Source organism: Lipophrys pholis, assembly GCF_963383615.2.
Source record: "Lipophrys pholis genome assembly, chromosome: 10".
NCBI classification, from domain to species: Eukaryota; Metazoa; Chordata; class Actinopteri; order Blenniiformes; family Blenniidae; genus Lipophrys; species Lipophrys pholis.
The window spans coordinates 24,591,487-24,597,818 of NC_137640.1; positions in this window are offsets into that span (position 1 = coordinate 24,591,487).

A 6,332-nucleotide genomic window follows, 5' to 3' on the forward strand; every position below is an offset into this window, starting at 1 on the left:
TTACAGTATTGAGAAATGTGTGCAGTCAGTTGGTGGCTGTGTGCAGTGAATGGAATTTAATGTTTTATCAATTGAGAAAAACTGTAAAAAAAAAAAAGAAAAGTGTCTAAGAACAAAACAGCAGTCAAGTCATAAAATATTGAGGTCTCAAGATGCAGAAAACACTGATGTTGCATTGAAATTATTGCGCTGGTTTATTGCATCATTCTCAAACCTGGCAACAGACTATAAGGGAAGGCAAGTGAAATGGATTTATAAAGCACCATTGAAACACAAGGTAATTCAGTGTTCTACAAAGAAATAAAAGAAATACATAAAAGCTTTACATAGAAATATATACAAAATATAATAATATACATTCTTCAAAGCATAAACCCTTCTATGGGGTCAGTTTGAAGACATTCAGTGTTTATCATTCAAAAATAAATGATTAAAATTCGAAAATAAAATAGCTGAATATATTTTATTTGCTTCATATTTCATGACTTATAAATAATTAAGCATAAAATTATCATGATGACATTTTTTCCAATTTACTGAACACATATTACACGTATTGGTGTTCCACTGGGGTCAATTTGACCCCAAACTGTTTTTGCTGTGTTTTTATGGAATTACAGGAGTGCCAAATTAAAAAGAAATAAATGTGGAAATATAAAGAGAATCAATAATACAAAAAATATACAAAGGTACTCATGTTCTTTTTCTATCTTGTCTTTGCTTATTCCATTTTGTCAATGCTTCTCCTGTTTTGTCTTTGTCTTTTCCATTTGCTTTTGTCATTGCATTTTACTCGATGAGTCAAGCCGTCTGGAAAAGACAAAAGCAATACAATGCAAACCAGCAAGGGCTGTGGGCGGGTCTTTCTGTTCAGGGTGACTAGTCGATACCTGATCACACCGTTCCTGCTTGCGGTGGCTATATAGTAGCAGGAAGTAGACGCATACGCACGTTAATTGGAAGTAAAAGAGGGAAAGTTAAATATGATGGACGTGTACGAATGTAGAACAGGCTACTACATAGCCACTGTATGCCGACCTTAGTCACATAGTGAGTATATGTTTCCTCTCAAGTCCCAAATGCCGTTGTAGGCATAGACATATACCATCACCGTGCGCGGGTTCAAGCCCCACCCTGGACAGCTCTGGTAGCTCAGGCGCATGCGCATGCGCAAGCCCCGCCCCGGACAGATCTGGTAAACCGGACAGATCTGGCAACTACACCGGCCAGCGTTAGCTCTCTCGGAACCTACACGAAAGTTGCAGCTGCAGCTCTGTGGCTTCAAAAAAAAGAAAAAGTTAACAAAACAACTAGTGCTAAGCGGAGTACGTAAACAACAACAGAGGATTGATATGGTCCAGATCTGACGCCCAAGCTGAGATTACTGTTGCATCGCCACATATCTGCAGAGCTCTCAACCCCGCCTACATTTTAACTATTTTCTGCAGAGTAAACGCTCACCAGATTTGGCTTTGGTTACACTTTGCCGTACTGCTCCGTAGTGCTCCCTTCCATCCCGGCACTTTTTGTGCAGTGGAAACGAGGCTATGTAACATAGTTGAAAAGGGCCGGATTCAATTCAGCTCTATGATGCAACACTGACACCTACTGTCCTAAAAGTGTAACTGCAGTATTGTCTTGGTGTAGATATGGCGAAGCATTGTGGATACTTCTTTCACAGCTAAGAGAGACTGACTAAAGGCAACGTGGCTGAAATGCCTGTGAGAATGTACACGTATGAAACTGTTAAATGCTCAGAATATTTGAGATGATGAACTTATTGTTTGCACTTTTAACTTTATTTTTGCTATGTTTTTGTAAACTTTCTTTTTCTTTTCTTTTTTTTGGGGGGGGATTCTCTTTTTATTTAGAAAGGCAAATTTCCATCACAAATATTATTCACATCAACATTGACTCCAAAATATAGAAGAGAATGGTAATAATTAGATTCTGTCCATACTGCCCTTCCGTGTTTTGTTTTATATTTCTTTATACATTTTAAACAATATTACAAGTGAACACAATAAGAAAGAGAATAACTGGGGTTAGGGTTCGATCAGACCTGATTGGTTTCACGTACTCAGTCCATTTACTTCAGACCTGGTAAAATTTGTCTTTTTCAACTCTGAGGGAAGAGGATATCTTCTCCATCACATAAATTCCATAGATGATTTCTATCCATTCCTCAATGGTGCGAGGATCTGCTTTTAACCATTTCCTGGTGATGGCCTTCTTGCTGGCTGCCAACAGTACTATCAACAGCTTTTTATCCCTCGTGTTCCATGTATCAAACAAATATCCCAAATATATGTTCACACACTCTAATGGAATGTTCACATTAAACTCATTGGTAATATGTTGGTGGATCTCAGTCCAAAAAGGTCTTATTACCTGGCAGCCCCAAATTATATGGCAATGATTGACCCCGTCAGACCCACAGAGCCTCCAACAAGCATCACCGTTGCCTTGATGTCTCTTCTGAATGGGTGTGATGAAAAATCTTGAGATGTTTTTCCAGCAGAATTCCCTCCGTGTGTGACCTAGTTGTGACCCATTGTAGATGGCATATTTTCTCCCAGCTGTCTTGAGGAATTGGTACCCATATTTCCTTTTCCCATTTATTGTTATTGTATTCTGTTTTCTGCGGTTTAGATAATTGTATGGATTAATATAATTTGGAGATGATCTTGTTACCTAATCTGGGCTTTGTTAATGATAAAAAATATTTCCATTTCTCACTTTTCCCCAATTCTTCCTTGAGGTTTTTGTCAAAGTAGGTTCTCACTTGCAGGTATCTAAAAAAAAATCCTGTCTTTCCAGTCCATGATCCTGTTGTAGGGTTTCAAAGCTCTTGAATGCTCCTTCCTGGACTTATGAAGAATATGTAGTTAAACCTTTAGTGATCCATGTCTTAAATCTACCATTGTTTTTATTAGGAATAAAATCTGAGCCATAGGCACACCACCTCATCATTTTGGATGCTTCTTTAACCCCAAACATTTGAACTATTTCCTGCCAGGACTTCGGAAAACTCTCTGTCATTGAGCCTTGTGGAATTTCCTGTTCTGCCTGTAGTCTGGTGTCACACAATAATGGAGTTATGGGGATCCCTTTGATCGTAGTGCCTTCTATATCCTTCCATGCTGAAGTGTATGTTGGTGAACACAGACACACTAACGCTTTAAGTTGGGCTGCACTGACACCTACTGTCCTAAACGTGTAACTGCAGTTCTGTCGCGGTGTAGATATGGCGAGGCATTGTGGGTAATTCTATCACAGCTACGAGAGACTGACTAATGGCAACATGGCTGAAATGCCTGTGAGAATGTACACGTAAGAAACTGTTAAATGCTCAGAATATTTGAGATGATTGTACTTAACTTATTGTTTACACTTTTAACTTTATTTTGGCTATGTTTTTGTAAAGTTTACTTTTCGTTTTTGTTGGATTTTACCAGTGGCAGCTGGTGGAAAAGTTGTTCTGTTGGGCTCTTCATTGTTCTTGAATTACTATGATATATTCAATATATTTTGGGGGTGGTTTACTTGAAATGACAAGTAAGTCTGACAGTTTAGAGAAAACAAAAGCCAAACACAGGTATATTTTCATGATTCATGTCATCAGTCCATCTTTCAAATCATTTAGGATTGTGCCTCAAAAAATATAAACCTTTTTGAGCTCTTTGATTTTAAGTCCTGAATAAATATGAGCATGTCTAAACATTTATAAACCATTAACAAATCAGAACACATCTATAAAATTCTGACTACATGTGTGTTTGTGTGCATTTAATAGTAGGGGAGACCGGGGATGGTTCTAACATGGGGAGAGTTGAAACACCACCAGTTCCACCAAAAAGGGAGAAGATAGAAGTCATATGATGATATCAGTGTTTACCCACTTCCTCCCTGATCCCACATGGTGATTATCAAGGCTGAAAACAGATGTATGCAGATTCTACAGAGAAAAAAGGAATTTTGAGGTATGAAAGTAATTTCTTTGACCAAGACTATATTTTGTTTAGTACCTATATTATTGCTCATAGTTTTCATAGGCAAAATGTGATGCATGTTTTCCCTGCAGATTTCAAACCACGATGCTAATACAGCGAGCTAAACAATGGCAGGCGGGTGGGGTGGGTTGTAACACATCTTTAATAAGTGTTACAACCATCCTCTTAAATAGAATTAATACCACTTTCTTGATTTTAATACTTTTACAGAATGCCTAGGCAGTGGAAAAGAAAGACTGATCAAGGTGTGCCTGCAAATGCTTTTAAAAAAGCATCTGATGAGGTCACAAAGAAGGGCAAGTCAGGAAGATCAGTGGCGAAGGCACATGGGATCTGCCATGGAACACTAAGCAGATACTGCAAAACACTGCAGAAGCTGAGAGACCAGGGCTCCAGTGGTCTTCCCAGTGTAGGTTACTGGAGAAGCAACAAAGTTTTCTGAGGAGCAGGAGGAAATGGCTGACTATTTGACTCAGGCAGCAGACTTTTATTATGGACTTATGGATTATGGACAAAGCATATGCCAGGCTAGTCAGTAATATGACAGGTTAGACCAGAGAAGAATTGAATACTAGCGTAGGTGCAAAATAAATTGAAAAACTGTTTGTGTCTTTGTACTCAGGTTATCTAGTCCACTTTATTTTAGGTCAGAAAGTTTGTATTTTGATAGATAACATAAACACCCACAAACATGAGATGAAAAGCAGATGGCAGGGCCTGACTGGTTCAGTAACGTTCCAGATTCTTCTTGTATTTCAAAACCTCTTTTTGAAGCATATTACATGGCCTGTCTTCGGTTTTTGCTTCTTTTGTCTAATTGTTACAACCTACCGCAGCATGTGTTACAACCTACCCCTGTGGTGGGATAGGGTGTAACAAAGGAACACAATGTATTTGACATTAACTCACACTGTCTGTGTTATTCTTGCAGAGGTTTGAATTGATGCCATTTGTAGTAAACAATTGTGGGTACTTTGTATGAAGGTTTGAGAACTCTAGTTCAAAGATTCAGTGAGTTACAAGTGCTGAAGCAAATAGTGTTACAACCATCCCCGGTCTCCCGTAACTATAATGGAGAAAGTTGAACCTGACCTGCAACTTTTCAGCCAAATTTCTCTTTTTGAAACGTACACAATTACACATCTTGTAGGAAAACACGAAAATAAACCTGAACTGACTTTGGCCGATGACCAATCAAGTCTGTCAATGGACAATTTAAATTTAAAAAGCCTCCCAAACCACGGACATCAAACGATGCTGGTTTAATTTTATGTCAGTCACTTATATTGTTAATCAGTAAAAGCGCCCCAAGGAGGCACATACAGTTCAGGGCTCAATGTCAGTTTGTCGGCATAAAGATATTGGACATTATTACATTATTATGTTTGTTAATTTATTTTGTATGTGTTTTTTTTTATTGTTTCTGGGGGTAGCACCGTCTTACCATGATAACTCACCATTATTAATCTTTTTCCACCCCATTCACTTTCAATTCTTCTGTTACTTCTGTATTTTATTTTTCGACATCTACTGACAGACAATATAGCTTCTGGTGAACGACAGACCGCTCTTTTTTATCTTGTCAATAAAACTACAGTAAAACATGACAAACAATGCTGCATTTTAAAGTGGGAACACACAGAAACTGAGCTGAGATGATCGGACAGCATCATATTGCCTCATCCATCTTTAATTTTGACACGAGGGGATCACACGAGGAAGTTGCCAGCGCTAACTTACTGCTATATCTTCGTCCTGTCATTAATGTTTCTATGAAAAACTTTAAGAGTACTGAGAAACATCAAGAGTACTCAAGTGTGTGGTCTCTAAATCTGTGAAGGTTTGAAGAATCCTGTACTGTGTGCCGACCTTAAATGATCAATACTTTGGAATTAGTGAAAGGAAAGTTCAAAAAGCCCTGAAGGGCTCCAGCTGCTACCAGAACACATTTGGAAATGTGCCTATTCCGAGGCCCATCTGGGCCAAAGAAGTACAGGATCGGTATCAGTTTGACCTCCTTGATATGGAAAAGAGTAAGATCAAATACGTTCATGTCACATTTCAATATATCCTCACTGGAATGGATCTTTAGTCAATACACATGGCTGAAATCATTATAAAGTAAAGTCAACTTAGTAACATATCTACAGTGAACATGGCTCACTCCAGGTTTTTCAGCACGATCAAGGAGAGTTTAGGGGAGCAGTGGGAAGGCTGATGGAATCAGTGCAAGTGAGAATACTTGAGACTTCACTGTACCATCTCCAAAGCCAAGGAACGGTAGAGAGGACCCGCGAAATGCTCAGGAAATAGATCATG